At 44.6% G+C, this 23094-nt stretch overlaps 1 protein-coding gene across 28 annotated transcripts in view; it reads left to right on the top strand.

Annotated features, from left to right (window-relative positions):
• Positions 1-23094, top strand: part of TCF7L2 (transcription factor 7 like 2) — a 171288-nt gene that overhangs the window by 70136 nt on the left and 78058 nt on the right. The window lies entirely within an intron of this gene.

Here is a 23094-nt window from a genome sequence, read left to right on the forward strand (position 1 = left end):
CTGAGAGACGACCATGGATTCAGCCAATCCCTGCCAAGCAAGTACTGAAAAAAGATGGGGGTGAGGGACAGAATAGCATGTCCTGAACTCTTCTTTTTCGGAGTTTGTCCTTGTAATGTATTTCTTCCAAGGGCTGAGGCTGCATGTTGTCAGTACAAAGGAGGGTTCTGGTTTCTTGTTACTCACCTGCATATTGGAAAATGCACAAAAGCTCAGTGGTCTCCAGCCTTGACTAAGACGGTAGTGTTTGTGAGCAGGGAGGCAAAATGACAAAAGTTTGCTTTGTCGGGCACCTGCAGAGCATAGTGATGTCAGTTATGTGTGCTATTAGGCTATGACTGCTCTGTAATATGGAAGTGGTGTCAGGTGAGGGAGGAAAGCAGAGTGAAAGCCTTAAGACTTTCTTAGTTTACATATGCTGCTGTGAACACTTTTCATGCCAAGCAGATGCATGGAAGCAGTACCATTAGAAAACCCCAAATGGCTGTGTTGCACAGAGTTTTCCCTGGCAGCAGAACTTCTGTTGCTGCATGTTGGGCATGTCTACGTGGTTAATAAAAATGAAGCAAGCAAGAATTTGAATTGCTAAAACCATAGCTGCTCCACATTGTCTCCCTATGCTTTTCAAGCATACTGAGCTCTTTGGAAGGAAGTTGTTCACTGGACATGAAGTAACCTGCTCCTCATTAAGGACTCTGATGACCAGGACAGGTTACTCCAGGATAAGCTTTGGTTTGAATGTGAGACTTGCCAGTTGCTCCACAGTTGCTGCCTGAGGGGTAAATGTGAGGCAGCAGATCCCACTTGACAACTGAAGGTGAAGTTATCTGCATTTGTTCCAGAGCAGAACATATGTCTGGGCAGTTCCTGCTCCAGAGTTGCTGAAAGCTGTGGGTGAAGTTCACCCTGCAGGAACTTGTTCTGCTTGTCATGTGCAGAGCAAGTCCAGGGAGCGACCACTCACTTAATACACGGAGTGTTAGACCGCATACTGTGTAGGTGGGCCTTGGGACACCTCAGGTTGCAGCACTGGGGCATCTGTGGGATGAGTAATTGATGAGAGAATGTCAAGGAGACACCCTGGCACTGATGGGAGAGGAAAACAGCCATACACCTGGCACCCTGTTGGGTTTTCAGCCAACTTGGCTACTCCTCACATGGGTGCTGAGCTGGGCTCAAGCTTCATGCACTTAAATGTGAGCTACCTGTTAGCTGGCAGCTGGGTGTCTTACTCTGAGCATGAGTTCCTCCTTCTCTTCCAAGTGCTCTTGGACCTATTAGTGATACCTCCTGTAATAGCAGAATGAGCAAGTAGAAGACAAGGTGCAAATTTAAAATAGTTCCATTACCGCTTTATCGCTACCTGTATTTAAGAGGATTTAATAAGGAAGCTACTTGCAGAAAGCAGGTGGTTACCCGGTTACCCCTGCCCCAGAGAGCTTAGGTCCTGAGCAGAGGCTGTGCTGTGTAAGGTGTGATGATGGGACACCACATCCTCATGTCCCTTCCCCAGGATGGTAATGTGTTCTGCTTGCCACAAGTATACACAGCTGGGGGTGAAATGCAGGTTCCCAGACTCCAAGTTCATAGCAGCAACTGCTGGGCCCTCCTGCCTTTGGCATGAGGGGTTAATGCTGTAGCTATCTTTATGTATTTTGCTGGAGGGGGAGTAAAAACAAAACATAAGTTGCCTACCTTCAGTGCAGGTGAGCTCTGTGCTTTTTCCCTTGGACATCCGCAAGACACTTAAAAGAGCAAAGCAAATTCCTGACATCAAAGAGTTAATAGCAGTGAGCGCGGTACAATAGCTCATTAGGACTTAAATGTGGGCTGCAAACTCAGAAATCTTGATAATTTTGGTCTATAAGGACACTGAACTTTCAACCCTGGTTCAGCAATAATAAATGCCTGTTAAGTAAGGATTCCTTTTATTAAGGGAGGGTGGATAGATGCATTTCAATGGGCTTTAAAAGTATCGCTACTTATTTCAGCGTCTGCTGGACAAATGCATCCGGGCATGGGAAGGCATTTCAAGATCTGCACAAAAAGCACTTTGAAGTATAACCTCTGTGAGTGTCTTAGCTAAACCTGACCGCAGTTGGAAGCAGTGCTTTATTTATTTATTTGATAGTACTTTTCTTTTAAACTTGCTTAAAGAGAAACGACCAACATCACCAAACAAACAAAAATAAACCTCTGAGCGATTTAACGAAAATGCAGTTCTGAAACTTTGACCCAAAGTGAAAGGCAGCAGTGTGTGTTTGGCTTTGGAGTGGATGTTTTCATAAACATATCTACCAGTGCTGATTTCTGGAAGCAGAGAGAGGCTCAGCTGGCTGTGGTTGAGGCGGCCGCTCGGGCTTGCAGCCCCGCCACCGGTGCAGGGCTCAGGCACGCCACGCTCCACAGCCCGCACAGGAACAGCTGCAGCCAGGAGCTAAATACTTGGTAATGGCCCCCTGCACACCTGGGGAGGGCTAAAACGTCCTGTGAGTATTCTGGGAGTGGAAGCAAGGCACAAAGTGGCTGCAAGTCACAACTTTATAAGCCACAATCATGCCTTGAGTTGCAGGTCTTACCCAGCCTCTGCCGAGAGCCTAAGTGAGACTTGAAGGAGCGTGGTGTGTGTGTTTTACCTCACCTCTCAGAGAGTAAGAGAGAGACCTCCGTGAAGAGAGTGACAGGGTTTGATATAAACCAGCAGGACTGCATTGCTGCCATTATTCGACAGTAAACCCTTTCACAATGCCATATGCTGTGCATTCCAGCGCAGCAGCGCAGGGTGTGATATAGTTAAAGCACGCTCGGCAAACAGGAAACGCTGGTGACCGCTGTGTGTGCTTTTCATGGAGATAAAGTAGCAAGAGCATAACGAAAAAAAGTGCTGGGAACGGGGGGAGAGTGGCAGTGTGAAGGAGAGGGATGTATTTTGGGCCTGACTCCCATCATTATGAAAACGCAGACAGGAAACACAGCCAGGGAGCAACAGAGCAAATGCTGCTTTGCTCCGAGATGTTTGTTTTACTCCATTACATGTATTTTCTATTTTGCTGCTGGGTACCAGGGGTGTGTGTGTGGGGGGGGTGGGGAGTGGGGGGGGTATTTCCTTCTTTTTTTTTTTTTTTTTTTTTCTTCTTTCTTTTTTTGAAGTTCCTGCCACTCTGGTTTAGCATCTAACTCCCTTCCCTTCTTCCCTGCTCTGGTTACTAACCAAAGGCTATTTAAAGGGATCGCAGTAGAGAAAATGAATTAGTAGTGTGCTTCCTTACCTAGCAAAATACCCACACCAGTATTTAGTGTGTGCCCTTATTTTCCCAGTGATCCCTCTGAAAGAAGGCACTGCAAAGTCTCCTTGGAGTTGGGAAGTGGCTACTGCAGGGCAGCAGGGAGGACAAGGGGGATGGGACCCGCCGGTCCTTGGGTGGGGAGAGCTTTGAATCATAAACACACCATAGCTTTAATAAAATAAATGAAGTGGAGCCTTTTCAGTTGAGGGCAGACTGTATTGGTGCAAGCCGGGCTTTTGGCGTTCGTAGTGAAAATTGACAGGCTGAGAACTGGGACATAAACAAAAATGTCAGTCCCTGGGAGTCTTGTTCGCTGGACAATGTCTCAATTGTTTCCGTGATTTTTCGCAGGCAGCAGGGGATATTGGGAGATTAACTGTTTACCAGCCGGGCAGGCTCTGGAGGTGCTTGCAGAAAGAAGCAGCAGCAGAAAATAGCATTTTTGTTTGGAAACGATCAAGCGCGTCAGTGGATGATAAGGAAAGGTCATGCTGTTCTCCGCATACTTGTCTGCTGTTCCAGCTGAGCCTTACGTTCCTTAAATTTTGTTTAGTTTTTGCTTCATTCCTGGAAAACAGGTCCTTTTTTCTTTCTTTTTCTTTCTTTTTTATTTTTATTTTTTTTATTTTCCTGCTTTTTATCAGGAGAAGTCAGATTACTAGGCTGACATGGAGATAGTTAAGAAGAGGGGAAAATGTGCACATGGAAGGGAGAGTTCTATTTTAATTTTCATTCGTGCTTTTTCACAAAATGGCCAGGAGGCAAAGTTGGATATTTTAAAGTCATGTAGATTACTTGGAACAGGCTGAAATATGAGACAGGGAATGCCCTTTATTTTACTAACTGCTGTACAATCTTGCTTAAGTCTCAAAATAAAAGACCATCTTCAAAGAAGGTGGAGGAGAGAAGAGGAGCTTGGTTGTCTCAATCTACTTTTGCTTTATTTATTATAAAAACAAACATTGAAACCTGTTGCATACCAGCCTATGTGGGCAAAGCTCAGCTGTAACTGGTAACTCTTTACTCATCAGAGCCTGACTGTGTGTTTTGTTGTGGGCGGAGGGAGGGGGGACAACCGACCGAAGTTGCTTCTTCGGGGTGCAAAAGCTGTTGAGGTTTATTTGCAGGAAGATAAACCTGTTTTAATAAATGTGGCTCTCGCCTCAGCTGAGTGAAGTTGAAACATTTTGCAGGCTGGGAGCCAACTTGCTTGGTGTGCAGCAGCCTGCTATTAAAGGTCTGGGATGTGCTGAGGTGGCTTTAACTTAATTTATGGAATAATAACACATCCCATTTTCATTTCCCTGCATCCTCCGGCTGCTTTGTGTTTGGGTGCGTGTTCACAGCCCTGCACTTTCTTCTGCTGTCCAACGCTGCATCTATTGCCCCTATCCCCTTGCTTGCAGCCCTTCCTGCTGCAGCCCAACAGGAGATGGAGCAGCAGAGGGGAGGTCTGCTCTGCGCCTTCCTGCCAGGCAGGAAATTGCCTCTTCCGTCCGTGCTGCAAACTTGTAGCACAGCAAAACTTGTGCTCAAGGCCGGACTTCTCCCCAAATTTCTAAATGAGAGACATATTCTCACATGTGATAAGGAAGGGAAAAGGAAGCTGTGGCTCTCTGGATTCTCCCTGTGTCTTGTGTGCTGATGGGAGAGAGGGAAGAGGGTAAAAATAACTGCAGTGCCCACGGTCTCTCTGCAAAAAGCTGTCCGTACTGAGGGAGCAGGGAGGGTGAGCCACTGCCCTTTGCAGTCTGGCCAAGGCTGGGGATACTGGGCACTGAAAGTGCAAGCCAGAGCCCACGCGGAAAATCTGGCTCTGTGTGTGTGTTTGGAATTGATACTGTATTCTGAGATGTAGAAAACAAAAGTTGTTGACATGTTGTAGCACTCAGTTCCCTGGGTATGTATCCTGAGTAGGGCTGGATCTAATAATTTGTATTTAATCATTTGTGCGGCGAAATGAATTGCTCCTCTAGTTAGTTAGCTGTCACTGAAGGGATCATGATTTTTCCTACAATGTTTGTTACTCGTGCCCAAAGTTCTGTGCCGAGCCTTGGAGGCCATCCACCAGCAGCTCCGTCAGCACTGGAGCCCTTCTGCGCTGACATGGGGAACATGTGACATGTTTCCGTTCCCTGAATTGAGCAGCAAATGATATTCTTAATGAATAAAAGTTTATTTTCCATGAAGATTCTCCAGCACTTGCATAAATTCACCATCTTGGCAAGTGTCCTTACCACTGAATTAGTTTACTGGTGTTGTAACTGAAAGTGGTTGGATTTGTCGGTTAGAGAATTTCTCTTATTTGTAACGGAGTACTGCGTAAAGCTAATACAGCTCAGGTTGCCATTGTCTTGTGCATTATATAAACAGTAGGAAAGAAATCACCATCAGTGCTTTGAAGTTTTTTTTAGCTCTGTTCTGAAATTTCTGTCCCTTTCTAGTCATGCAATTCAGCTTCACAGATACTAGCGTACAAGGGATTCTCTGACTCCCTGCTCTTTCTCATCTTTTCCAGAGATTAACTCTGTTCCAGGTGAAACAAAACTGTCTATAGAGCTACTCTAGGACACGTTCTTGAGATGTCCTCTGTATGACGTTGGCAGGTGACACAACAAGGGTTCCACAGAGCCTCAGCAGCTGTACCAGTATCTCAGTATCTCCCACATTCATTCTAGAACGTGCCCAGAGGAGCCCATATTGCTCAGCTCTGGTGTTCTTGTGACCCTTTTCCTGGCAGGATTTGAACACAAGCAAGAAACTTGGGAAAGCAGCAAAGCAAGAAACAGGCTCAGTCCCATTTGCCAGGGCATTGTAAGACTTGGATCTTGCCTGCAGTGAGGACAGGCTGGGTGGTGTGAGGGTTTGGATGCTTCTCGTTGCTGTGCTTGCACTATGAATATTGACCCAGCTCAGGGAGATAGGGGTGTGTGGTGATGTTACATGTTGAAGTGAAGCCATTGGGAGTCAATCCTAAAAAAACTCAGAATGGGAAAGAATTGTGCTCCAGGCCACTGATCANGGGAAAGGAGTGCTCAGAGAAATGCTCCTGTTTTTCTGGTTGGGTGTTTGGAGGTGTGATGGAAAATTGCCACAGATTTCAGATAGTCCCAGAAGTGAAGGCACTCTCCCTCCTCCTGGGCGGTCAGCTGGAGAGCAGTACCCACCTGTGAGTGCTGAGCAGCTACTGTGAGGCTCTGCCTTATCATGGGTAAATACTGTGCTGGGAATTGCTCCTGCTTCTCTAAGAAGGGAACTCTGGTTATCTTTTATGCTGCACAAATATCTTCTTGGTGAAACCTGAGGGCAAATGCACATGTTCAGTTTGACCAGAGTCTTCCCTGTGGGCTGCTTCTGCCCAGCATCTATTGCACAGGGATATGGAGGTGATGGTGGAAGTTCTAGATAGTGGTACTTAGCACTTATGTAGCACTTCATGTTTCCAAAGTGCTGTACAAAACTGAGGCTCTATATCAGTCCCTGGGGGAAGACAGAGCTCAGTATTATTGCCCTCATTTAGGGGCAGAAAGGCTGAGATGCAGAGAGGTTAAGTGGTTTGCCCAGGCCCACACAATGAGTCAGTGTCAGCCCACAGATTGGAAGTGGAGCCTTTCTGGCACTCACTATCATTGTGCAATCTGCTGGGGCACACTGGCCCTGCAAAGTGCTCCTCATCAGGAGCTGGGAGCTTTGGGCAGAACCTTGGGAGATGTGCTGTAGAGACCCTGTCTGGAGATTACATGGGTTGATGCTGTTTGCTTTCATGTATACTTAATTACAGCATATTTACGAAATAGTCCAAGAGGGAAAAAGAAATAATTAGCTTTCAGTGGTGGAATATCTAGAGTGCAAAATATTTTTCATCTAGTGGATGACATCTCATTGTGCTTGGGCAGCTGTGAATGGTGGTGTAGCCCAGCACTGGGAAGTGCCAATTGTGGGTTGAAGAAAGGCAGGCCTTCTGCATCAGCAGTATTCTACAGCTCTTAGGGAGGAAGGCACAATGAGGGGCTCAGGTTTGCGGTGAACAATGGCTGGTCAACACGTGGGCAGCTCCCATGTGAGAATGCTTTTGTGAGAAAATAAAGGTGCCTCTGCCCAGTGCCTGGCAATTTGTGTTCAAAGTAGATGAAGCTAAGATGGGAAGATACTGTTAATCTGAAATTGTGGGTTCTGCAGCTGTATTTAACCTAGAATAGATATTCTCCTTTAAAATTGCATTTACGTATTTTAGATTGATTTTTCCACCTGGAGACAAGGTCTCATTTCTTAATTTGATTGAGATACTGACATTTTCCAATACTGGATGCCAGGCAATGCTCTCCCTCCGCTAGGTGGTGCGGATTTGTAGATGGGCCATTGCTAATCTCTTTTAGGATGGGATCAAGTGGGGAATATCTGGAGGCAGTTCTTTTCCTAAACACCCAAACAGGCTGTGGCTACTCACAGCCTCATTCTCTGGAATGAATGAATGAAACTAGGCTGGAGAAACATACAGGGGAATGTTTATGGTTTCAGAGGAGCCCAATGCAGTGGTGTCTGGGGTTCCTGGCTCTCTGGGTCTCTCGAAGAGCAAAGCCGCAGGGCTGGCCCGCTGCAGCGGGCGCCGGGCAGGATCAGGTTGCAGGGCCGCGGCTCTGCAGGAATGCCGATGCGTCAGCGGGAACCCACAGGGTGTGGTGTGAGCCCACGCCGAGCTACGAAGACAATGAGGCTGTGGTAGGCATTATGATACTGCAGAACCCGTGATAATCTCGGTTGCATGCGGTGTGGCCTGTTTGGATTAAAATGCAGGGGCCAGGGTTTGTTGCTTTTTTCTTTTATTTCTTTTTTTCTTCTTTTTTCATTGCCAGTTCTGCCATCAGCTAGTCCTGTGTCTCTGAGCTAGTCACTTAATATCTTTATTTCCCTAAGAAAACACGAATAACTTTCTCGTGCGCATGTCATTAGGTTGAGTTAGTACGTGCAGGCCAATTTCTGAACTTTACACCAAGCCCTTATACCCAGTTGAGTCATTGCATTTGTTTTGCAGGCTCTCATATTTCCATTTCAGTGGCAGTAGGTTCTGGTGATGGGTTCTGCGGCACGTGCTCTCAGGCAAGCTGCAGCTGGGCAGTCACACCTTGTGCCCCAGGCAGGAGAACACTAAAGCCCATCCTGTCCTGGAACCATGGAATAACTTGGGTTAGAAGGGACTTCAAAGTCCATCTAGTTCCACCTGCCTGCCATGGGCTGGTTGCTACCCTCTATATCAGGCTGCCCAGGCCCCCATCCAATCTGGCCTTGGGCACCTCTAATGATGGGGCATCCACAGCTTTCCTGGCAGCCTGTGCCAGTGCCTTGGTCCCAGGTCTATGTGTGTGTGGTGGTTTTGCATCTCTCTGGCTGAATTCACATCATAAGGCTGAGGACTAACCACATGTTCTTTGCTGGAACCGGAGCTGGTTGCTTGTTTTTCCCCTCCCTTGACCTGTGGCTTGTTTGTGTGATATCATACAAGGCTTAGGCACTGTAGGTTATCACACTGTATGTTCAGCATTCACAGGTAACAATCAGAGCTGTACCTCAGTGCTCTGAACTGTAATACTATGGTGAAGTATGTCGTAAGGTGTCCAGAGATGCTTCCCCCCACCCTTGCTGCCCGCATGCCAAAATAAATATCTGACATGGAAGTCAAGGTACAGAAGGCAGTTGGGTTGCACAAAAGGTCCTGTCTCCCTTCTGTTGTTGTTGTTGTTATTTTTTTTTAAATTATAATCTTCCTGATGGGTTGAGTGGCTGTCTACCGTAGAATAAAAGGATGGAGAAGAGATTTTGGCATTTCTTTGAGCAGTAAGCATGCCTGTTCTTTGAAATCTGGGATTTTTTTAGGTTTTACTTATTTATTTTGCTTTGGGTTTGTTTTTTTTGTTGTTTTTTTGTTTATCTGCTCATTTGGACTTTTTTGTTGTTGTTGTTCTTCCCTTTCACAGATGAATAGGAGAAATTGTATGCATGTGTGTGTGGTGCCCTGCCAAGCAGAGAAACTAAGCAGACAGCCTCTATTGCTTTTGCTCTCACATCTCTAACTTAATTATGGGGGAGGCAAGGGGTGTGTTGTGTTTAATGTACTCTGTGCTTCCAAAACTCTGCACCCTTGTATGCTGGGGGCTGACCATTGGCACAGGCTTTCATTAATATTTTTTTATTTATCCTCCCCTCTGAATTACTACTTTTGAATCAGCAGCTTTTTTTTTTTTTTTTTTTTTTTTGGAACAGAATTCTTTTATTTTTATTTTTATAATTGCTTCTGGATCCACAGAAGTGCATGTCGAAAATCATCTCAATGTCACTAGTCTTTAGTTCAACAAGAACGCTATAGAAACGAAAGGTTCTGTCATCCATCAGATTTTCTGTTCCATTTGTTGAAGATGAAAGGCGAGTGAATTTAGTGCTCACTTTCTTCTCCTTCTGACAGTTATTGATCCTTGCTGGAACTCTGCGATTCGCGCTCTGAGCCGGCCGTGACATGGGGAATCCCCAATTCATTATGTGGGTGCTCACTAGCGCCGCTGGAGTAAGGCTCAGTTGCCCTTCTTCTTTCAAAGCCGTTTGTTATTTTCCAGCTGCGCTTTCTGTGCTGGGATTTTCTTCCCTTCTCACCCCTTTTACCTTATGAGACTTTTAATCTGGAAGCTGTTAATGTTTGAGAAACAGCTGCTATAACAGGGGCTGAGGTGGTTTGTTTCAGAAGCTTTCTTGATTTGTGCAAAATCAGAAATGGCTGAATCTTTTTCTTTGAAACAATGGGGTGTTGGAGGGAGAGAACCTGTGAGCCACTGTTAGTTAAGGTGAATTTTGTGCTCCTCAAGGGTGTGAGATTGTTGGGCTAGACAGCCCCTGTGCTCAAATCAAGACTGGGGAGTAAGCGTTTATCCGATGGTTTCCAACTCCAGATTTAGGACTGCAAGGATAAAAGAAGAATCACTGTGATGCTGGGAAGTACCATAGCCTTCCATATCCACTTCCTGTACAGCCTCTAACTGCAGGTGTGCCTAGATGGATGGAGCAGGGACTGATGTGGTTCCCCCACCTGTTCCCTAAGCTGGCCCCACACAAGCACAACCTGTTCTGCTATGCACTTGCAGCCTGGAGCCAGCTTTAACTTGGTTGGCATCATGCACAAGCCCACATAGCGCGTTGGGATGTACTCTGCTGTATGGTCATGTCCTGGGTAATGCCTGTGTGGTGGCACCATCTTCTAGAATCCGATTTGCTGCTCTTTAGCAGCAGTGCAGCAGCACAGTACCTTCTCTTTTCAGAGTGGATGATGAGGTCTTGCCCACACATTTTCCCAAGCTTCTACTTGTTAAATGTTGATGTGAGGTGCAGTGAAGAAGTAATCTGTTGGATCTCTCCCACCGAGGAATGCCAAAATGATAGCTCTACTTTTTGTTAGAGTAAATGTCCGGCTGTGTGCCACCCTCACTTTCTTGCCCATCCTTGTTCTCTGGACTCCTTTGTTACTTATCCCTCGGCCAACAAACCATATTTCCAAGCAAAATCTTCAGAAATAATAGAATGGAGGGAACCACGTGTTTCTAAAGAGGTGAGATGTTCTGGTGTGCTGTAGGTCACACCGTACACTGGTAGAGCTTGTTCCAGGAGGAGAGGGCAGTGAGACTGGTCTGTGCCGCTCTGATTGCGATCTGGCTTCTCCCAGCTGGCCACACGCTTAGGAGGTTGGCGGACCCTTGAAAATGGAGTTTCACATCTGCTTTTGTTTATCCTTTTTGCTGCGGGCAAGGCTGAAAACTTAATAAATTGCATGAAAGCTAAGGAAGCATGAATATAAAAGAGTATTAGATAAATTACAGAAGCTTGCCTACCTGCAACATTTTTTATAACATAAACGGTACGTGTGTATTATTTCTCTATGAAAACACCCACATGCCCCAGCCTCACACTCAGGCTCTCTTGTTTAAGAATTCCTGCATTCCTGCTACTTCTGCTCCTCAGCTCCCACCTCTGACTCCTCCCTAATTTTAACATCATTCTTCAGTGGCAGGCATTTAACACACTGGTGCTCTGAAGATGTGATGATGGTTTTTCGAAGGGTAAATTTATAAAGCTTTTTTTTTTTTTTTTTTTTAAAGTATTTTGGAGTTTCACCTCTGAAGGAGCAGATGAAAGAGAAATCCTTGTAATGCTGGTAGCGTATGCACGCTGTACAAAGAATGTCTCCAAATACTTTCCTTAATATGTGCCTGTATTTGCTCTAATGTACTCACCATTTTTTCAGCCCAGCTCTGCTGGCAGGGGCAGGGATGAAAGGGGAATTGCATGAGAGAAACAATAAAGTCATAAAACAGGCACCTCAGTAAGAGATACTGTAGCTTCAAATATTTACAGTTCCTTTGTGAGAGAACTGGCATTGCACATTAACCTTAATATAAGTGTAATATAGAATGTATCTGAAGGCAGAATCGAAGAATACAAATTTCCGTGGCTAATGGTTTTTGAATAAATTCAACACAATTGTCTGACAGTTATTAGCAGAATGTGTGAAGCAGGGGCTATGCAACACTGTATACTTTGAAGACCTTGAACTATTTCTACCAGTTAAGAGCTGTTAGATAGAATCTACTGAAAATTAGCTTCATTCAGTTATCATACAATATAGGGAGCTGTTCTGGCAAGCAGCATTCTCTGCTAGAACTGCGGCAAAATAAATTCTTCTGTTCCTATGGGCCTGAATTGTGGAGGTGAGTTTGCTGGGCTTCTGTGCGTGTAATGTGTCATCCATCCATGTGTGGAAGATCAATTTCTACACAATTTTTTGCATATAATTTGCCCCACTCCCATGTTCAGTGCTTGCAATGCACAGGCACTGTGGCACTCACACTGATCTGCAGAGATGTTCCTGTTTCAACACATTTTAATGTGGCATTGTGTTGTACTTCATCTTGGTACATATGAGAATAATTGGTGGCTGTATGGTGGAGAACACCAAGCCAAATGCTTGTGATGGATTTTCCTAGATTTAAAAAGAATGTGTGGGTTTTTAGGGAGGACAGGAGGAAGAAGAAGCACAAAGAACCAGTGGAGTGTAACACTCGGCATACAGAAAGCCATAGTTCAGTGCAAGTGAATACAGAATTAAGTTGCTCTTTCTACTACGGCACCTACACTAATTTGTCTGGCTAATTACAGTGGGTGTAGAAGTAGAATAATGTTGTTAAGCAGAACCCATGACCCAGACCAGTGTCCCTGCGTGGCATTATAAGCTCTGCTGGGGCAGGCTGGGCAATGGAAAATGTCTCTGTAGGTGTGCTGGGGACACCCTCCCAGCTATGTGATGACACTGACCCATCGTAGCAGACTGCACAGTAGGACCATAGAATGCGATCTGTGCACTCGCACAGGCACTACACGTGTTATATAATTGTTTTTAGAGAAGACAGGTGAGTTATTTACCAATGACTACTGATACCAACCATGCGTAAGAGCAACTCTTGTTAACTGTCAGATTCCTTGTGGTCAGTGAGCTCCCATGTCTTAGCAGAGGCCTTGCAGGCGGTGCGTAGCAAAGATGTTCCCATGGATAAAGCACGAGGAGTGGTGATTTAAGCTGGCACCACTTGGAGCAGGGCTGAGGGGATGGGAAACCTACTACTGCTCAGTGGGGGTGGGTAGAGCCATGAAGAGTTTCACAGTTTATATTGAGAATTGGAGCAAAGTGATCCAGAGTGGCATAAACAGGATTCAGACGTCACTGATCTGCTAGGGTGTGTACAGGAATAGCAAGACTGGCTGAAATAAAGCACAGAGGATTCTTAGGTAACTGCTTTGGTTAAGGAAGCCAAAAGATTGGATCTGGTGGCAAGAAGCGGTAAGCTGTTGAAATGGATAGTTACAGATGCCACTAACTGCTTTGATGTCCTTTTTATGCTCCCTATCTGCCCCAAATGCCATTTGGAAGAGCATCGCTGCTCTTGTGAGAATAGACCACATGTACTAAAGAGGTAGCAGTCAGCTCTAGCAGGGGTGGTGGGAATCCAAGAGTCAGTGTGTGAAAAATCTGTTGCTGTTGAATAGGAGGGGGCTTCTACCACAAAACCAGCCCATTCATTTTCTGTTAAGGACTGTAGACAATAGATCCCACAACCCCATGTGGTCTGTGGAACATTATCGGACTCCATAGTTGTGGTCCCACCTCATTTGCCATGAGGACTCCTAAAGGAAGGAGTTTTGATCACTGCCTTGAAGTACTTAAAATTGAACTCCTAATCCCTGGTAAAATTATTACTGTATATACAGTCCCAGCATTCTGCAGGATGTGAACAGGCATCAGTGGCTGGTTTCCCTGGTATTTGTAACTATAGAAGGCACTGTCACTAGAACATCATCAAGATTAAGCCCTACAAGTATTTGCTTTGCCCCCAAGTCTTTTCACAGCATGTGTGAGTTTCAGAATAAAAATCTATGATGATTCCCTGAAGGAACTGGAATTTCTGGGTGTTGCAAAGTCCTTATTAGGAAATTGGAAAGATATACTGATGAGTGTGCCTGTTTAAAATCAGATAGTATAAGAGTTCCCACCATTATTCTTCCTTATGGAAGAATTGTTTGTTAGTTAAGTTGGTGTTTCAAATTAGAATGAAAATGGAAAAATAGCAAGTAAGCAAATGGATTTCTTGAAGTTTAGGTATTTACAGTACTGAGAAAAACGAGAAATGGATGAATCTTTTCTGTACTGGTACCAGTGGATTAGCAGATATTGGGGTCAACGTTTATTACTTCTCCTTTCCCACTCCTCCAGCGAATCTGAATTTAATTAACTCTGTTCTGCACATGTCCTGGCAGATTTATATTTATTTTAATCTTATTTTTGTCAGCATCACCCTACGTGGAATTATCCCACAGTTTTGTTAGTAGGAGAACGTAGCAACTGTATTATCACAGACTGTATCATGCTGCCTGCACACAGTGCTTCACCATTTGGGACTGGTGGGAAGCCCTGGAGTGCTCCAATAATGTTCACACTGCACAGCTCTGAATAACTTTGTGTGAAAGCACGAAGCTAGGTTTGTGAAAATGCTCTCTGGGACTAAATGTTTCAGTGCCCAAAATTAGAGCGTGTTGTAATCAGTTGGACACAACTCTAGCAGAACAAAATCTCTTGTGTGGTCAGTGAATCTCCAAGTCCTTAAACTAACTTTTGGGTTTTTGTATCGTTAGTTGCAAAACTCTGGAGCCGAGTGTTAAGTAGCCAAGGGGTACCAGTTCCATTCTGTAGCCATGGTATTTCGTTCACCCTCTTTTATCTGTTTTAAGTCTGTGCAAGATACCAGTGCTCTGATGGAACTGGTCTTTCTATGACTTTCAAGACTGCGTTGGGGCATCTCACTGGGACTGCCTGCTTGCTACTTTATTAGATACCAGTTAGCAGCACAGAAGATGCAGAGTATCTCCCTCAGCTGTGGGGGCTGGCAGATCATGGGCAGCATCGCTTCAGCCTTTTTTTGCTGTGCAATGTTCACCTAACAGACAGACCTCCTGGAAACATGGTCCAGGAAGTTGGGAAAGCAACTGAGATGGAAATGCCAGGCAGTTGTTGTGCACTTGTTATCAGCTTTTGTCTGGAAGCCTTAATACCGTCACTGCAAAATGTTTAACAACTGCCTTCTTTGACAGCCACAACTCTATTGATAGTGAGGGAGTTTATCTTATGAAAGTGCTGCAAAGAAATCAAGGAAGGAAGAGGGGTGGGGGGGGAGGGTAGGGGGAGCTGGGGGGCGGAGCACGAGTAAATTGCTGTTGATGTTACTTCTGTTTAATAGACAGCTGAGTTTGTATAACAGGTGGGGTTACCAGATGAAATTCCCTGTTACTGCTCCAGTAATCCTTTAGGCAAGGCCTTGACGCTAACCATCTATCCAGAGCCTGTTCTCCTTTCTGTAGGTTGTAGACACTAATGACAGTGATGAGTAAGGAGAAATATTCCATCCAGATGCACTCTTTCTAACACAGGCATTAAATTTCAGGCAAGCAAACGTCGAAAAGAAAAAAAGAATATATTGCTCTCCAGCAATTGTAATTAAGGGAAGAGCTCCAAATACCTGTAGCAATATGTCAGTATTTTGAAATAATGTTGCATCATATTATACCTGAAACTTCATTAATGATAGTATAGATGGCCTCTTTATCTTGCCAGCATCTGCTCTACTGCTGGTTGAGACTAAGGGCCAGGCATGTGGAGTAATTCTGTTGAAATAGTTGTTTTTATGTTTTATGCAACTGACAACAAAAACTGGCCTCTGTAATTCACAGTCAGCCAACCAAAATGTCTCTGAGCTCACTGTGGGACTTATTCTGTAATGTAATAAAGGCAAGCTGCTAGATGCTGCCTAAAGTAAAACTGCCTTGCACTGAGCTAGGTACCCTTAAGTACTCAAACATCTCTAATAGTGTAAGTGAGGGTCACATTTCACTTCTTGTTTGTTACTCAGCATTGGAGGAAACTGAATCTTGAGTCCTGGGGGCTTCAATCCATTGGCTTACGTGCATGGCTGGCTTGCTTCTAAGCAGTCTGTAATTCAGGAGGTAAAGATAATTAAGAATCAATAAGTCTGTGGACTGACTTTCTTCCTATAGTACCCTTACACTGTATTAGAAAATGCAAAAGATTAAAAAATCAGCTACTCTGTGTCTATACTGCTTCCCATTGGAGTTGCCATGTGTAGGAGGCTTGTTCTGGGGAGCTGCATTTGAGTGTTGAGGCTGGTGCCTGTTCAAGCTCAGTTATCATGCAGATGCTTTGGGTGGTCCAATAGCGAACTAATTCTTCAGCTCCCAAAGGTGCCCAGGCAGCTGACATTTCTCTCTGGGTGGTGGCAAAGTGTGCTTTTTTTCTGCCCGTGCCTTACAGCTTCCAGAGCACTGGAAGAAACGTTAGGGACATGGTGCATCCTGGAAAAGGCTGAGGGAACACAGAGGCAGGTTGCTACAGCTCCCATAAAACTGAGTGTGCCGATGTCTGCTGGGAGGATTTGTGATGGATGCAGCAACTCTGCTGACCTTATTCCATCCATCCTATTTTGCTGTTTTCTGCTAGCTGGTGAGATCTGTGTGGTGGCACTGGATTTGCTGACTCCAGCTCATTGCTTCTTGGTCATAGGCTTCAGGCTGGTCCCCAACCGGTTCTGTCACAGTGCCCAAGTCATGGGGCCGGTCGGTGCAAATCCTGTGGGTAGCAAGCAGCTGGCCCAGTGTAAAGGAGCAGCTTCCTCCTTTACTCAGCCACCTGAAATAAACTCACATGAGGCTTGATTGTTGCCCAGCATTATGTTCTTTCTAAGTGTTTGACCAACTCCTTTTTCATAAGTTTAATCTATGCAGATTTTGTGTCCAGGCTGGGACAGAGGAAAACTTTTCCACATTCTGTCCACTGAAATGGGTGAAACAAAAATTACGAGCAACAATGATTCTACCTTCTCAAACAGCTGAATGGGAACAAGGGAAGAAGTGAAAAGCTCTGCACTGATGCAGAATGTCCCTTTTGCTTTCTGGTCATGATTTAGATATAGGGTGCATATAGCCAGCTTTGCTCCTGAATTTTGTGCAGTCTACATCATACTTGCGTCTTCCTGTCATCACACACCAGTGCTCAGAAGCAGAAAGTCTTTTTTCCTCCTCACTTTAGCCCACGCTGGGAACTCTCCTTCCCTTTTCTGACTGAGCCATTCTCCCATTAAGGCTGCTGTAGCCTTTGCCCTTACAACAGCCCCTTCCAACTGTGCCGCATGCTTGCGTTCCTCCTCCCCTTCCGTCCTCTTGTGGAGCTGCAGGGAGATGGCTGAGGGGAAAAGGGAAGGAGAGGAAAAGTCATTTGGCCCAATTCAGGCTGCCTTATCTTTTGTTGTGTTTTGAAAACACTTTGGCAGTTTCCTCTTCAGTGTTTACAGGCATATAATTAAAAACATGTTCTATTTAACAAATTTTAATTGAATATAAGGTAACTTTTTAAGCACTTCTGTTTTCTTCAATCTCTTGGTCGCTGCTGCCACTTGAGTCACCTTTTGGGATGTTGCTTGATATCCTCCCTCCTGACCGTCCTCTCCTGAGTGCTCCGACTCCCTGCAGTGCTGCTTCTCAGTTACAGTGTTTGCAGTCACAGGAAGCTGGCATGAGCTGAGTGCTTGCTCCCAAGCCCTTGAATGGCCTCCCCAGCCTGACTGCATTCGAAGCACAGAGACTGCGAGTCAGCCCTGCCCAGCTGCAAAGGGGTAAAGCTATTTTCAGGACTCAGGGCTCCACTGAAAGCTTAGTTTTATGTCACCTGTGTGATGATGTAATCCTTAGAGGAGGTAGATTTCAGAGAAGGTGGTGGTGCTGGGGCTTGACCGTGATCTGACAGTGTTCGGAGTGGGACAGCAAAAATCACAGTCTCTGGAGTGGTTGGTATGGGCTGTCCTGTAACTGTCCTTGTCTGGCACTGTCCCTCTGGAGAGAGATCACTCCTGTTGGTATTTATAAGCCTGCAGTTCCTCATGCAAACTGAAGCCTTTGTAGTTTTTTAGCAGTTCAGTCTTAAAATCCAGACTATGTGATCTTCTGATGTTTTGCTGGTAACGCGAGTCATTAGAGATTTGGGATTTACAGATGCGCCCTTAGAATTTCATGTTAATGCTGTCAGCTACAACAGGCAAAAAAAAAACTTGCCACGCTGTGCTTAATGCAGACTTTTATCAAGACCAGCTATGTCCATCGGTGCCAAGTGCTCATGTTGCACAGTTGTATGTAGCCATGAACAGACAGATGTAGCAGAAAGTCAGACTGGTAAATATTTTATTAATATAACTTAATCTCACTACCAGTAGCACTCCCAGAGTAATGGTTTGTAACAGCCTTAGTCATTGCTGTGCCCTATTTATCATCTCGGTGTTTTGGGTGAGAAACTTCCACATATTCAGAAGTTTCTCTCTTTTTCAGCTGCAGCTGATAGCATGGCAGTACCCTCTCTACTTCAGTGCCTGCTAAGTCCAAAGCTTCCCCCTGCTCAGTAAACAATAAGCTCTTTCTTCCTGATTCAGATATGTAACTAAGATTATTCCAAACACTCCTGAGTGTAAAGGGGTGCTCAACTAATAAACATACTACTTTATTCTCTCTGATATACTTCACATTTTTGAGGCCTTCCTGTGTTATTCTTCTCTAATACTGAATGGAAGTGTTTTGGCTCTAACCCCCCATTCAGATAGTGATATTTCTAGGACACTTAAACCCAAGCTATGCAAATGCCAAGCCCTGGGATAGCCATGCAGATATGCTGTACAACGCCTGACATATGTTGAGCTTGTGCATTTTAGCCATATGACAGTGATCTTAGCCAAGTCAATTTTATGTTCATTTCTTTAATTACCATTCTGTGAGACACTGTTTCATATGTTGTACCAAATTTCCAAGTGTCTGGTCTCTGTTACGTTGCTGTTCTCATCTGTTAAATAGGCAATTTCTTTGGGTAACAACACCAGAAATAAATGATTTGAGTTTGGCTAAGGCAGCGGGATTCTTGACAGTGATGCACATTACTTTGGCCCATATCTGTCTAAGAGTGAATGAAATACATGCAACACTTAATTTAAAACGTGAGTGGTCTTGTGTTGGAGGGGTAGTGGGGAAGAGGGAGTGCCCTGCAAGGCACAGGGAAATGAATGTGTTGTCTCTACTGCAACCCACAGGCAGAGACAGTGGCTGCAGTCTGCTCGCACCCTTTCAAATGCTCTGGTCTGCCTTGCTGCAGCCCCACTGTCTTTCTGTGGAGGGTTTCTGCTGCACCACAATGTCTGGGGACAACACAGTGATGCAGAGTCAGCAAATCTACTCTGGGACACCATGCACCAACCCAAGGGGTTAGGAAATGTGAGTTTTTACATCAGCTAACCGCATACCCTTTGTGACCTTGGCAGCTCTCCTTTCGTTCCTTCTGGGACGTGGTTGAGTACCCAGCTCCTTGCACTGGAAGTGGGTTGATGTAATGTCAATGAATGCATACAGTACTTATGTAGGAGCATAAATTTTCTCTGTATTTCCTACTTTTTTTTCCCAGCCATGGCTCTGTCCATGTCATTCCAGTTCCTCTAAGGAAGCCCTCCAAGAACAGTGTCAATCAAACCTAAATAGTGGCTCTTCAGTGACTTTAATCCCATGTGTTTCCCATATGAGTTTATAAAATTCAGTATAAACTTACTTCTGTAATTTAAACAGCCAGACTTTCTACTCCTCCTTATGAGCCATCACGGGCAGCTCTGGAATATGCTTCTACTTTCTGCTAACCAGCGTCAGTGCTTCTTTGGCTTCCCGTGTGTTCCCCTGTGGAGCTCCTGTTGGCAGCATAGGGGAGCTGGCAGCTCTAGGATGGGGGGATGGCACTGAAGTGCCTCTGTGGTGGTCATGGGCTGAGGAGCCAGCCTCACAGCAGGAGACAGAGCTGGCATCTGAGTAGGTTTTATTGTCATAACCTTTGTTTTTCCTTTTGTAAGACAGTGCCTGTCTGCTTGTTGGAAACCTTTCTCTCTCTCTTTTTTTTTTTCTTTTTCTTTTTTTTTTTGTCCCAGTGCCATTTATTTCTGGAATGGCTCAGTTTTGTGGTACGCATCTCTGCCGTTTCTCTTATTTTTCCTTCCCTGTCTTAGAAACTGTTCTTTAAAATGTAGGGGGAAAAGTCAGCCCTCTCTTTCCTACTCCTTCAAGTAATCATTTTGTGCATTGAACAGTGTTTTTAATTAAAACTCTTATTTATATGATTTTTATAATAGCCGTGGGTTCTCCCCACTCTGTGCATGTTAATCTAGCCCAGCTGTAAATTACAACACTTGCACATTAAAATAACTTGCAGTGACAGAGAACCTTGGCAGCACTGCTAGAGGCTCTCCTGAATCCACTGGGGTCTTTGTTGCATGTTTTAAACATTTCTGCTAAGTGCTGAGTTTCCAGGGTATCTAATGGGATGTCCTCCTCCAGCAGTTACAGGGTTTAGGTGGGAAAGTTTTGTTAACAAGGTTTTTGGTTGTGGAAGACAGGAGGGTAGTTATTAAGGCATAGAGTCTAATCGTCCTCATGTAGGTACCTTTGGGAAGCACGGAGAATACTCTGTTGGTTTGCAAGGAGACAGATCTGTATTGCTTTTAGCAATGAGGGAGGATGGGGTGCCAGCATAAAGGAGGGAAATCTGCAGTTCTAATTTCCAGAGACAGCTTTTACAGCTTGGTGGTTTGTGAAGGGCATTCATCAAAAACATGATTACAACTGCGTAAATATAATGATATAAAAGCAAAGAGTTTCTCATGCTGAGGAGGGTTGGTGCAATGTGTACAGGCAGTATTTGACTTGTCTGGGTCTTGCGGTGCAGGCTGGTTCTACCTGATTTTTGCAGAAGATCATGGCAAGTCATTACATTTGCAGATTCTCCTCACCACCTGTTTTCATGTCTGTAAATATGTAAGACAGGACGCTCGTTCTTTGTTCTGAAAGCACGTTAAGATCAATGCCCTTGAGCATGCACCCTCTTCTGACTGTCTAAAAATTTGTTAAAGGTATAGATCTTGATTACATTCTCTTAATCCAATCCTTTTCTTTTAACCCAGCTCTTAAAAGGAAGCGTACATGACAGTACATCACACAATATCTCAGCCCTTTCCTGACATTTCTGTGCAAGTAAATGAAAGGTGTAAATTAAAAAAAGCAAGTGTTTGTGTCTCACTTTAACCTTCTGTTATGTTAAATGGCTTTATTGAAGAGTGCCGGCAGTGTTCTCAAAAACTTGGGAAAATCCACTGTGAGCCATGCAATTAGTTGCCTTGGGAGCTGAGTATGGTGTTCATGATGTTTGATGTGAAAATTACATGGACACATCTAATTGGGTGTATTTGCACCACACAGGATACCGAATAAAGAGGTGAATGCTTTCCTGTTCCTTGCTTGTTTTCTTCTTCACTTGAAGTGTTTACCTTGAACTCTCCCCAGCCGAGATGCCATTTATCTAGGCACGCGTGCCAATCGGTAGGTGTGGCTTCCCCCTGCAGATTTTGGGGGGCAGAGGCAGAGAGGGCACACTGTCTGAGCCTTAAAGGATGAGGGAAGATGAACTTCAAGCTACCTCATGCTTCCCATTATCATTCCTTCGCTGTGACTTGCAGTGCCTATCCCAGCCCTACAGCTCTACTCTTTCTACAGGAGTCAATGCCTAATTTAGAGAGTCCCCGGCACCGCAGGAGCCATTAGTCATAATTTCTTTTAGCGGTTTAAGTTTTGCAACATAAACACATGAGGATGTGTTCTGCTGTGACAGTGTTCTCCAGTGTTCCCCATTCCCTGGAGCCCTTTCTGAGTTCTTGCTTTAATATTCCTTGTTAACAGTCCTGAGAATCAAGGAAAAACGGGTGCATTAGCAGCTGATACTGGCTTGTACTGTGAATGAGTGGGACATGCAGTCCTAGAGCATACCCATCACTGGGTATCATGACAGTGAAAGATCTATTAACAAAACCCAGAATCAGGTGCTCTCTTGTCTTAGAATTAAGTTTTGTGTCATCTGTGAATGTGGATGTAACAGTCTTCTCCCTCTTTCCCCCTTTAAATTCCCAGAAACCAGATTGTGTTGATTTTTAAGCAGCTCGGTTTCCTTTTTCTTTGGTTGCAGATTTAACTTGCCTGATGATTGTGGCTAAACTGTGCGTGCATTTTTAATATTCTGTGTTTCTGAACAGTAATAAAGACTTAAAGTAAAACATTTTCCAGTAATTTAGTGCTCTCTTCAGTGCAGTTATTCAATTATTAGACCACAAAGACATTCAGCAGTTTGATGTTATTAAGAAATATATTAGCAGAAAATGCTCTATTATCATCTAATGCTAATAATCAGCTGGTAGGAATTAGAAGAGAAGATGTGTAATTGGAATTCTTGTGGCTAATAAGATGTGAATTATAAAGACGTTTCCAGGAGAGAAATCTAGGTACTATTATAAGAAACTGCTATTTGCATTTTAAAACATTAGTAGGCACAGTGATGAAATCAGATCGATTTGCTTAAAATATCAACGAGGCACAATAATGGAGATTACTGAACAGCACTTTGATCCTGGAGTAAAATCACTGCCTCGTGCCCTTCTTTCATTATTTGCTGTTCCGTCAAGGAAAGCCTTCCCTGGCTCTGCCAGAGCTTGTTTTTAGAATCTTTCTGTAGCAGGGAAATACAAACCAGGGGAATAATTCAGACCACGAGCTCTTCAGCGAGTGCCTACCTTTCTCCTGGCAATGGCTGGTGTGATGTGCCAGATAGAATATAACTGTATGCTGCTATCTGCCAAGGAGATGAATGTCACCAGGCACTCCAGGACATACATAACTTCCTATTAAGCATGAGTTTTTGCAGGTTAGAATTCAGCTGTGCAGTGTCCTGTGTCTGGCTGTCTGCCTGTGCCTGTGTAGGGTACCGCCATTTCCATAAGCTCTTTGCAGATACATGACTGCCACTGTGGCCTTTGATTGCCCTTTTGAAGCTGGACTCTGTAAATGTTGTTAGTGGTTGTCGGATTATCCACCCACTGGATTTTGTCTTTGACCCCTGCATCACTGAATTCCACAGGTTGATTACTTGCCATTTACAATAAGGGGAGGGAGAGATATGGGTTTGTCCTCTGTTATGGGGCGCCTCCCTGTTTCTGACCTAATTCTGACCTTTGCAAACCTCGTCATACTCAAACTCGATAAATGTGATTTTCTTCTGGAAGCTAAGAGTCTTCAAGTGAGGCCAGATGTGGAAAGA

Source organism: Coturnix japonica, chromosome 6 (genome assembly GCF_001577835.2).
Source record: "Coturnix japonica isolate 7356 chromosome 6, Coturnix japonica 2.1, whole genome shotgun sequence".
In the NCBI taxonomy this organism is placed as follows: Eukaryota; Metazoa; Chordata; class Aves; order Galliformes; family Phasianidae; genus Coturnix; species Coturnix japonica.